Source organism: Mytilus californianus, unplaced genomic scaffold (assembly GCF_021869535.1).
Source record: "Mytilus californianus isolate M0D057914Y unplaced genomic scaffold, xbMytCali1.0.p SCAF_6, whole genome shotgun sequence".
NCBI classification, from domain to species: Eukaryota; Metazoa; Mollusca; class Bivalvia; order Mytilida; family Mytilidae; genus Mytilus; species Mytilus californianus.
Window position 1 is genome coordinate 98007299 of NW_026262712.1, and position 13125 is coordinate 98020423.

At 31.9% G+C, this 13125-nt stretch overlaps 1 protein-coding gene across 1 annotated transcript in view; it reads right to left on the bottom strand.

Annotated features, from left to right (window-relative positions):
* The window catches only part of LOC127705376 (peroxidase-like protein), a 49973-nt gene extending 37184 nt beyond the window's left edge, over positions 1-12789 (bottom strand). The window contains exon 1 of the mRNA XM_052209680.1: positions 12730-12789. The gene's annotated coding sequence lies outside the window, so the exon portion shown is untranslated. The remainder of the gene's footprint in view (positions 1-12729) is intronic.
* Between the last annotated feature and the right edge of the window lie 336 nt (positions 12790-13125).

Below are 13125 nucleotides of genomic sequence, written 5' to 3' on the forward strand. Positions count from 1 at the left end.
ACAGAAACAATAATGGGGCTCGGCAGTCAACAAATAAAAAGTGTACTAAAACGTAAATTGAACAGTCATGTCTAAAGGAATATTTTGTTGTCCCGAGGTTAAAATAAATGTTACTGCTCTATAACTCTTGGTTTTGATAGTCCCAAAAGAAAAGGTAGACTTCTATATAAACTCATCATAGATATTTTATTTCAATGAAAATCTTGTATATTGTTGTTGGGGATCTTTCATCCGAGTAATTTGGAAAGGGGGTTACGCATAAAAACATGGACTTTTCTGTATCTATACAAATAAGCGGGCGGGTGTATGAAATTGTGAACTGCATTTTGCTTGCTTAGTCTACATATCTTAATATGCTCGTATATACGGTATTGTTTAGGTTTTAATGGACAAAATCATTCATATATCAATAAACTACTGCAACAGAGAAGTACTTATTATTAGGTATACAAGTTAGATATTAAACCTTAATTGTACTTTCGTTAACCAGATTTTACTCCGTGTATATACTCTATCCAGTAGAAGACAGATCATGATTTGTAAGGGACAGCAATGACTCGAAAGAATACTAATTTGCTGCAATCAAAATGTCATGGAAAAGAAGTTATATTAAAATATTAGTTCCGAATGAAAGAACTATTCTGGAACATTATTTTCACGAGGATAAATATAACAACAATATTTGTTCTTAACAGGGTAGACAATATTTGTTCAAACATATATTGTGGCATTAATTATAACAAAGTTTCTAAAAACACCATATGTTAGACAAGTCAAAAGTGTATATATTTATATGTGGCGTTTTATTACATTATTGTGAGCTAAATCTAGGATAAACTTTGCCATATGTATTTGTTTCAAATAGGCATTTAATAACTTGTCATGTAAGGCTATGAACGCAGTCCATCATGTATAACCACGTGATAAATAGTATATGTAAAAGTCAAGTGCCATCGTTAGATATAACATTAAATCTTAAAAAATTGACAAATAACATCACCGGTACCAAATTTATTGCACCAGATGTTCATTTTGACAATAATTTTCCCTTCAACGATGCTCGAGGCCAAATAATTTAATAGTTTAAAATCTTATGCAAACGTTGAAAAGCTTATAAAACCAAAAAAAAGGCACAAATTACAGCCAAATTCAGACAAGGAAATAGAGCTATGTATGGGGAAGATTTGTTCCTTTATTCAAAATTAATTCGAAAATTTATGACAGCAAATTTTAATAGGAAAATATCCGTATTTTTATGACAGCAAATTTTAATAGAAAAATATCCGTATTTGCATGCCAGTACCGAACGAAGTACTGGCTACTGGGCTGATGGCACTCTCAGAAAATAACAGTTCATCAGCAAAGTTATCGACCCATTGGTAGTAATAACATTCACGGTACTAACTGTGGTGCATCAGATGCGAACTTAAACTAGTATCTAAACAATATGTCATACGCTTTAGTATTTGTTAGCTGTAGAAAAACTTCGTAATTCATAAATGCTGTGTATCATGCTCCGCTACTCTAATTATACAATTGTATATCGACCTTATTCGCTATCTATTACTGTTTTTACATGTATGTGCGTATAGTGAAATTTGGTGTATATTTTGTTATATGCCTATAAGCTGTATTTCTTTTGGAAATAAAGAATTATTATTATTATTATTATTATTAGAGTCCATAAAGATTGTGACTAAATATTAAAGAAACTACGAAAATTCTAGCATCTTCAACAAATTATCTAAAAGACAAAAACTTAAGCATGAACGTAAAGACAAAAACCTAAGCATGAAAGTAAAGACAACCATTATCGGTGTTGATTATTTCAGACTGAAGCATCAAAAGGTATCAGGTAATATTTAGACAGTTAGTATAGCACTTAAACTGTCAGTTACTGAAACCTCGATAAATCGAATAACCAAATTTAACATGAAATGATTTAGAAAAACTGTTCTGGCTTAACTCTGTACTGATGTAGTATAACTGATAACTAAAACACAGATAAAAATCACAAAATACATATGAATATTTAATAAATCAAAGAATTCCTGCGGACACTGACAACAAGTTTCAAGTACTAACAATGAGGTAACACTAAAAATGTTTAAAAAATTTAAACTGTATCCAAAATGAATAGAATAAAACACATTGGAATAATGTTCCAGTACAACGATAATGTTACTGAAAGTTAAATATTTTTAGCCTGCTGATCAATTGAAACTCATTATAATTTTAAAATATGTTAATAATGCATTGAAACAGACTAAAAAGTCATAAAAATAAGAAAACAAAATGTAGTAATGTAATTAACAAATACAAACACATAATTATCTATTCCTCTTGCAAAACTGTCTGTAATATCACACGAGACAATAAGAAAACGCCAAATGACAAAACCGAGAATCGAACTTTGTCTACAAGTTATATTTCCGACGCTAACTCTGTACCTCAGGAACATCGAGTGTTTGTTTCTTAGAGAACTTGTTGAAGATGACAGGTCGTTCGTATTTTCCTTTCGCTCTATTAGCACAACTTTTATGGACTCTACAAATTGATATATTGTATAGACACTTGTCTTTCTCTGAAAATCGTATTTGTGAAATAATTCATGAAAGCCGTAGATTTGTTTTCATTTAACCATGGGTTGGGCATTTATATTCGATTATTTTATTCAGAGCGATAGCCAGGGGTAAATTACGAATATAAATGCCCAACCCATGGTTAAAAGAAAGCAAATCTACGGCTGATATGAATTATTTCCGTTCTAAAAGGAAATATACGGCAATTTTGTGAACCGTGAAAGTCCTATACACGATACTGTTTTGGCTATTCCGTTTTACCCCCATATAGTAATATTAATAATATTATACTATTCAATAATGATTAAAAAAAACTCACATTTTCCTTAAAATTGTTCTTTCTATCTATTTTTATGACATTCTGAGGCGTACAAGTAGCCTGAAAACGCCCAGTGTTTATATTTGACGCCGGAAGCATACATATGACGTCATCTTGTTTAGTTGCAAAAGACGATAACATCATTTCGCGGGATTTTCGTTTTATGAAATTTTACACCGAAATAATAAGTGAAATGGACTGATTTGTTTATTTTGCATTAGAATAAAGATAACCGTATTGTATTAGAAGCTTGGCCTACGTAAAACGTGGGTTAAACTGTTGAAAATTGAGATTACCTGGTCGAATTAATAAGGTGGGCGTTACACGGAACAATCAATTTTGTGTAAGAACGCGCTTGCGATAAACGTAGATATACTGTGATTATACTGGTTGACGATATATAGGTCGTCATATTAGAAATAACATTTAATAATTTCAGACACGTTCTATTTCAAACTCATTTTTTTCCAAAATATGCTAATTTTATTGATAAATGAATATAGTGATATTGTTGCCACTAAAGATACAAAATGTCATTTTAAATATAAAAGACAACTTTCCGTTTTTAAATAAAAAAAGTTTTAACAAAAATACCGAAATCCAAGGTTAATACAAAAAGATGAAGTTCATAAAACATGACAAAATCAAACGCTCGACTATATCAACCAATGAAACGAATGGAAAACAACTGTCAACTGACTTGGTTCAGTCATTTTCTGAAGAACATTTGTGGTTTTATAGGTATGTAAACCTCTAAATTGTACGACAGTTGTTTATAGTTCCGTTATATTGACAAAATTGGGTGAGCAATCCAAACAGACAAAATTGGTTAACGTGATAATAATTGGGATCCAGCAGCCAAATCTTTTTAAACATACATCACAGACATACAAACACAATTGACTTAAAATGCGATCAAACATACAAATAAATCTGACAATGACGGCAACACAAATAGTTTTTGTACTTGATAATGAACATAATTTCATATTCACTTTCCTAACAATTGGGATTCAGCATACAAAACTGTGTAAAATTATTGAAATCTATACAAGAAGCATCACATTCTCTCTTTACCCATTAATAGTCAAGTAACATAAAAAGTAAAATAACAAAAATACCGACCTCCAAGGAAAACAGACATAATAGGTAAAAATGTCAGAAATAGGGGTACAGCAGTCAACATTGTGTTATAATCTTAATCACTATAAAAACAAACAAATATGTCAACAAAGAAAAACAAAATGGCATATAGACAAAGCACATAAGCAAATATGAAAAACAAGAATACAAAAAATGACCATAGCACAATAACACAATGACGGGATGTATAAGAACCGAGCCACGCCAAAAGGATATTACCAAAAATGGACTAAACAGTAAAGGTTAATAATTTACAAAGACAAATAAAAGAGCACTATAACACGTAATTAAGATGATAAACAACGTTAGTACCTAGAATCTATACTTCAAGACCATTATGTATCATTTGTGAAGTTGATACGGGATATTTATCAACAAGGTCTTGGTATCTTCCGATGAACTTGTTTAGGAAAAGGACGAGACGTTCTTTGACATAGCCCTGGTTCATGTGATTCCCTTGGATTTTGTTTGCTTCCTTGATTTGTCTCTTCCAAATTGATTTACGAGATTGTAACATGGTTAATTACTGTCACCTTAATTTATGAAGATTTTCCACATACCTCTGTCACCTTGTTTTACGTTATACAGATCTAGACAAAGAGGGATAGACACAAATGGTAGATATTTGTTTTGGGAATACAACTGAAACGAATATAAGAATACATAAACAGTTATGGATGAGATAGTAATATTTTTGCAAACCAGCAAGAGACAAACGCTTTAAGATGATAGGATTAATTATTTAAGATATAAAAAAAATAATTTTAGTTGTAGAAACAGTTAAGTATGCGTATGCAATATATTTGAAAAGGATTCCAGGAGACACAATGATCTGGGTGACCTAGATTTGTCTTTGCTTTATGATTCTTTTCCCTGATGTTGACAGAGATATATCAATTAATTATTTATGCTATGTTCACATTATACGGAATTCATTAATAGGATAGTGCTCCTGACATAAAACCTTCGCCAAAAGAATTTTGAGGACCAACGACAGAAATCGACACTAGATAAATTTTACGGTCACCCTCACGATTTGGTTGACCAATACAATGATTAACAACATACAAGCAACATCTTTCGCGGTCTTTTGTTACGGCTATGGTCGTCTGATCTGTAAATTTACCGAAATTGACCTTTTAACTGAGTTTGGATTCGCAATTCTTTTGTTAGTTTCTTTATAAATTTTGTTTTGGGGGGTCGCATTGATTTATCTTCTTAATGCATTTAAATATCGATAAACTACTGTTACTTCTTATTCATAGCTCTTAATTTATAGTTCTCTCTAATGTCACCTTAAAAGGGCAGGAGTCCATGAATCCCCGCAAAACAGTGTTTTAATTTCAGCTCCGGTTCAAAGTAAAATATTAATTTATATTCCTGTGTTTTCTTAGCAGGTTCATAAACGCATAGCACAGCACATGCACAAACAATTTAAAACCAAAGTAAAGCGTAAGGATTTTATGTTTCAATAGTATCCCATGAACCACGAAGTAAGTGAGCTAACACTTGAAGAATGTAAGGGCTTTTTCAGCCAAATAAAAAATATATTCCTGCACATCAAAGATAAACGTTTCTTGCATAAGATATAACCTTTGCTTTTGTAAAACAAAATTATAAAGATTATCAATTGTGTGATTGAAAAGCTTCTATGTTGAAAAATGCATGGAAAAATTTGAAATGTATGATAGTACAAGGAATACTTACAGTACAGTTTAGGAATTGTAAGTCATCGAGAATGATGGCTGAGGGAGAACTTTTGGATTTACTGTAGAAAGTTGATAGAGCGAAATGAATTTGACTCGAAAGGTAAGAAAATAAAGAAATGCCTGTGCCGGTTTGGGAGTGTGCTAGTTGTTTTACCATTCGTTAAATATGTTTGGGCTTTTGATTTTGACATTTGATAAAGCATTTTCCGTTATGAATTTTCCTTGGAGTTTGGTAATTTTGTTATTTTACTTTTTATTGCATTGAACTCGAATTCGATATAATCTTCAAGACGTGAATTAAGTTTGTCTTGAATATAATACATGAAATATTTGCTACATTTTTTGTACTAGGCGTTTACGCAAAAATCAATCGACAAATTCTCCAGTGTAAATTTGACTAAACATGACCAAACATTTTCCCTTGGTTTTTTTCTCTCAAAATAGTCTACAAGAGCAATTCTAATCATTGAAATTTTAACGTTATGCGCATATCGACATATGGGATATTAATGTTAAATTCCTTAAGCAAGATTCCATTGGGTTCAATAACTTTCGGGATTAATCCCGCGACTGAGTGGACCAAATTCAGGGGAATAAGCATGCACCGTTTAATAATAAAACTTCTTGTCGAAAAATAAAATCGACATAAAATTACATTTTTTACTTAGTTTACTTTACAAAAATGTGGTAATAAATTCTTATTAGTACGGCGGGCAGGCTGACGGGGTATCGGTCGGCACAAGCTTTTTCATTCATTATAGATTGCGAACCGTTCAAACACTGGTTTTTAAAATCAATATTGGACAAAATAGATTTGCGATGTCTAACTTGATTACAGTACACAGTACACAAAGCACAACATAGAAGAATTGGAAGAATAAAAAGAATCGATAAAAGATGTAATCATAATAATAAGTCTTTGCTGATGTCCGTAAATTGCAGAAAAATTAAGGGAAAATGCATGTTTTCAAACGTTTGTTTTTATGAAAAATAATGTTTAATTTTGGAACTAATAACTTCCCGTACTGTAATCTCCGAAAAATGTAAGTTATTGTACCTTTAATGTTCCATGGAGATCTGGTATGATTATGACAACTATACACCAGAATCTTGCTCTGATATTAAATGTATGGTTTAAGAATGACTAATAGTCCATGATAATAAGTTGGGCATTTACACAACAATTAGGAATGAGACAACATTCATTTATCGACCCATTTTCTAGGGGACACTAGCATTTCTATGTAATGATCATACAAATGCAGTTCAGCATAGTACACCTTGTATTAAACAATGATAAAGGAATAAATGGAGTATATGATTTAAACAGGACAAGAGGTTAAGTGTGGAATAATCTGGAGTTGAAAGAAAAGAAATGGTTCAAAGGGAGACAAACTGTCTCTTTCAAATATATATGTTCATTGCATCGATCCTGTAAAGAAATTCGAGGAAAAACAAACTGTTCAGGGTAATAGACTGTTTAATTGATAACACGGAAATAAAGGACTCAAAGAAAAATTTAACGCAATCTATTACGTCATATTGCGCGGCTGATAGTTTTAATACTGCCTCCCGTTTTCACATTTGTTCAAAAATAATAAATTTCAACATCATTAGGACTCTAGAACAGGTATGTATCTCGTTCGAAGGGACGTTTCGTTGAACCAATGAGACAATGTAACAGCAACCTAACAATACGATAAAACTATACAGACGTTTAAAGATCAACATATGGTTTTCATACCCACACTAACTACTTTTCATTGAAACTTAAGACTCATCCTCTCATATTGAACAATTTATCTTAAGTGTAGTCCTTTATATTTATAATCATAGTTAAATTTATTAGATATATATAAATCATCAATACAACTGACACAAACGATTCTATGGATATAAATAAATCATAAGTAAAACAGACGCAAATGATCTCTACAGATATATATTAATCAAAAGATATTCAAAATCGTCTCATATCGTAACATGGTTTTCAAAGATAAGCAACCCCAAGGGACGGCTGGGCTATAGAAATATGGTCGTCCTTGGTCTTCTATCGACCGGCAGTAAAACAGTTGGTAAAGCGGGACGTTCTTTTGGCTGTGCTGAATGCAAAATTTCGCAGCCACTCCGGTTAGAAAGGGGACGTTATATCCTATGCCTCTTGAAGAAGGAGTACAATGCTCTCTGTACGTAAAAAACCCTTGCAACAACATTTTGAGGGGTCCGTATGTGGCCTGTTGCATTGCTTTATTTCTGTCCCTATCCAATTTACCCGCATTTTCTAGTGGCATTCCAAATTTCCCACCCTCCTTCCCAGTAGATCAATCCCCTATTACATGACCTACCTATTGTATACTGTTTATTTGTTCTCTTCCTGAAAATGCGTTTAGCAAACAGTAATCAATCAATGATATGCAAGTGTTATTCCTATATGCTAACTCCAAACTGATAAAAATGTAGGAAATTTTAAAAGATCATGATCGACAAACTTCTAAGTGGTCAAAATATACACAGTAAAAATGATAACAACGAAAGAGGTGAATTAATACTGAATATTCATAACCAAGAATTCTTGCAGAGACATTTTGTCAATTATACGTTACATGCAATCCATTATTATAACTGCCGAACAGATGCTTGTTTTTCAGGTGTTTTTTTTCAAGTGTTCATTGTAACGCGATTTCCCGCAAATTGCGTAACACCTCATTTGGACACAAAATGTCACGGCGGGTCACATATAATAAAAAAGATTATCATTAGGGACAAATACATGGGATCGAGTTTAAGAAATATAAGAAACTGCAAATATGAATTAATTGTATGAGTTTTTTTTTTTAATATCTGGCTGAAATACATTTTAAAATCAACAGATGGACATCATTCTAGTATATTATTTTAAAAAAGAAACTTTTTTTACAATGGAAAATAACAAAAAGTGAGATGTGTATTTTATGTAACCTAGAAAAAACTAAACAAATTGTTTAATCGTTCATATTTGATGTCATTTTGTAATCAAGTCTACGATCTCTTAAAAAGAGTTTAAATAATTTACAACACCTTATATTTGGACATAAAATCCCGCAGCAAGTAATACTTTTTGATTTGTCTATTTAGAATTTCAATTTTTTCTGATCTTTTTGCTTCGCCGATATACACGCCATCTTGAAATAATTACATAAAGATTTTGATTTGCTTTATGATTTGGCTGAGATACAGCAACAGCTATTGGCTTAAATGAGATAAAGAATTACAGACTTTTCTCGTCTCAGGATAAGACATCGAATGCCGGAAAATTAGCTATGTGTTTTTCAGTTCCGATCAAGTGTTATTAATTCGTGTTCGTTTTATTATGCAAATATTGCACACTGAAATTAAATACTGAAATATCAATTTTTAATACCTGTTTTTTGCTTTGTTAATCTGTAATATGCACGATTTTATTAGCTAAACAATGTTCCTATACAATGTTTACAAACATGCATTATCTGTATTTTATAACTTCTGCCAATCTTTGAAATTTTAACGTTATGCGCATATCGACATATGGGATATAAGGGTTAAATTCCTTAAGCAAGATTCTACTGGGTTCAATAACTTTCGGAATTAATCCCGTGACTGAGTGGACCAAATTCAGGGTGATAAGCATGCACCGTTTAATAATAAAACTTCTTGTCGAAAAATTAAATCGACATAAAATTAATTTTTTTACTTAGTTTACTTTACAAAACCGCGGGAATCAATTCTTGTTAGTACGGCGGTCAGGCTGACGGGGTATCGGTCGGCACAAGCTTTTTCATTCATAATAGATTGCGAACCGTTCAAACACTGGTTTTTAAAATCAATATTGGACAAAATGGATTTGCGATGTCTAACTTGATTTATCAGGGTTTGCTGTAGTTTAGCAGTCTTTTGTTTTAAAATAGCGGCGATGATACCAAAGTGATATTCAAACTCAAAAGTCGAAAACAAACTGACGATGCCATGGCAAAAAACAAACAAAAAAACGACTAAAAGACAACAGCACACAAAGCACAACATAGAAGATTGGAAGAATTAAAAAAATCGATAAAAGATGTAATCATAATAATTAGTCTTTGCTAATGTTTGTAAATTGCAGAAAAATTAAGAGAAAATGCATGTTTTCAAATGTTTGAATTTATGAAAAATAATGTTTAATTTTGGAACTTATAGCTTCCCGTACTGTAATCTCCGAAAAATGTAAGTTATTGTACGGTATGAAATAATCACTGAGTGGAAGTTGTAGTACAGGCTGCCTCCTCCCCTAAACATCTTTACTATTTGTAGAACGAAAAATGTTCACAGGCAAACACATGAAACCATGCCTGAGTAGACCACACAAGCCACCAACACACCACTCCTACCACCGAAACTTATGGACTAACTGCTTTACAACATGATTCAGTTTGGTCGTTCGTTGTATTGATCCCATTTTGTAAACTTTATTGGATTAGGTTACAATGAGAATATCACCTTTGTACAGAGTATATATATAGCTATAGACATTGTACCTCATTAAAATGTTAGGACTCGGTAAATATTCAAGTTCATTATTTATAAGAATACATTTGGCTTTTCTCTAGGCCTTTTACGGTTTGATCTGATCTTCAATGTTTGTATAAGAATATGGATTTTTATATATTTTGGTCAGGAGCATCACCGAAGAGAATTATTTGTGGAAATGCGCATACCAATGCAGTTCAGCATAGTACACTTTGTATTAAACAATGATAAAGGAATAAATGGAGTATATGATTTAAACAGAACAAGAGGTTAAGTGTGGAATAATCTGGAATTGAAAGAAAAGAAAAGAAATGGTTCAAAGGGAGACACACTGTCTCTTTCAAATATATATGTTCATTGCATCGATCCTGTAAATAAATTCGAGGGAAAAAAACTGTTAAGGGTAACAGACTGTTTAATTGATAACACGGAACCAATGAGACAATGTAACAGCAACCTAACAATACGATAAAACTATACAGACGTTTAAAGATCAACATATGGTTTTCATACCCACACTAACTACTTTTGATTGAAACTTAAGACTCATCATCCTCTTATATTGAACAATTTATTTTAAGTGTAGTCCTTTATATTTATTCATCATAGTTAAATTTATTAGATATATATAAATCATCAATACAACTGACACAAACGACTCTATGGATATAAATAAATCATAAGTAAAACAGACGCAAATGAACTCATAGATATATATAAATCAAAAGATATTTAAAATCGTCTCGTATCGTAACATATGGTTTCAAAGATAAGCAACCCCAAGGGACGGCTGGGCTATAGAAATATGGTCGTCCTTGGTCTTCTATCGACCGGCAGTAAAACAGTAGCTTAAGCGGGACGTTCGTTTGGCTGTGCTGAATGCAAAAATTCGCAGCCACTCCGGTCGGAAAGGGGACGTTATATCCTATGCCTCTTGAAGAAGGAGTACAATGCTCTCTGTACGTAAAAAACCCTTGCAACAACACTTTGAGGGGTCAGTAAGTGGCCAGTTGCATTGCTTTATTTCTGTCCCTATCCAATATACCCGCATTTTCTAGTGGCATTTTAAATTTCCCACCCTCCTTCCCAGTTGATAAATCCCCTATTACATGACCTACCTATTGTCTACTGTTTATTTGTTCTCTTCCTGAAAATGCTTTTAGCAAACAGCAATCAATCAATGATATGCAAGTGTTATTCCTATATGCTAACTTCCAACTGATAAAATTGTAGGAAATTTTAGAAGATCATCATCGACAAACTTCTAAGTGGTCAAAATATACACAGTAAAAACGATAACAACTAAAGAGGTGAATTAATACTGAATATACATATCCAAGAATTCTTGCAGAGACATTTTGTCAAGTAATACGTTACATGCAATCCATTATTATAACTGCCGAACAGGTGCTTGTTTTTTCAGGTGTTTTGTTTTTCAAGTGTTCATTGTTCAGTGTTCGTTGATTTCCCGCAAATTTCAGGCAAATACATTTGAAATCAACAGATGGACATCATTATAGTATATTATTTAAAAAAAAAATTTTTTTTACAATGGAAAATAACAAAAAGTGAGATGTGTATTTTATGTAACCTAGAAAAAAATAAACAAATTGTTTAATCGTTCATATTTGACGTCATTTTGTCATCAAGTCTACGATCTCTTAAAAAGAGTTTAAATAATTTACAACACCTTATATTTGGACATAAAATCCTACAGCAAGTAATACTTTTTGATTTGTCTATTTAGAATTTCAAATTTTTCTGATCTTTTTGCTTCGCATCACGGTGCGGAGCTTTTAGTTTCAGTCGATATACACGCCATCCTGAAATAATTAGTTATCACATAAAGAACCTGATTTATTGCTTTATGATTCGGCTGAGATACAGCAACAGCTTTTGGCTTAAATGAGATAAAGAATTACAGACTTTTCTCGTCTCATGATAAGACATCAAATGCCGGAAAATTAACTATGTGTATTTCAGTTCCGATCAAGTGTTATAAATTCATGTTCGTTTTGTTATGCAAATATTGCACACTGAAATTCAATACTGAAATATCAATTTTTTAACACCTTTTTTTTTGCTTTCACAAATTGTTAATCTGTAATATGCACGATTTGTTTAGCTAAACAATGTTCCTATACAATGTTTACAAAAATGCATTATCTGTATTTTATAACTTCTGCCAATCTGGGAACACCTCTAGAGAAGCACACCTCGAGAGTCGTGTTTTGTAAATTTTTTAAATTTAAACAAGTAAATCGAAATTTTTTTTTAAAATCTTGGGTGTATAACGTACAAGACTGAACAGCCAGCTTAAAATTTTAGAAAAGTTCATCTTAATATATATACAAAAATTGATATTTCAAGTCTAAGACATCCATTTTATATCAATCAATATCTAAAAATACCACATTTCCAATACTAAATCAACAACCACATGCACACGTATTACCTTAAATTAGGATAGAGCGAACCAGTCCACAGCTTTTTAAAAGGCTCAAACTTGTCTATATTCAAGTCATATTATATATATCTGAGCAGAAAACAAAAAATGTTGATGTCTACGAAAGGTGTGTAATATAATAATAGAGTAGGCACAGTGTATATAAGCCAATAATAAGTCAACTGTAACTATCAATCAAAAAGGACATTTGCAATGGCTTATTTCAATGTGTTATCTTTTTCGGGGAAATCAATGAACACTGAACAATGAACACTTGAAAAACAAAACACCTGAAAAAACAAGCACCTGTTCGGCAGTTATAATAATGGATTGCATGTAACGTATTACTTGACAAAATGTCTCTGCAAGAATTCTCGGATATGTATATTCAGTATTAATTCACCT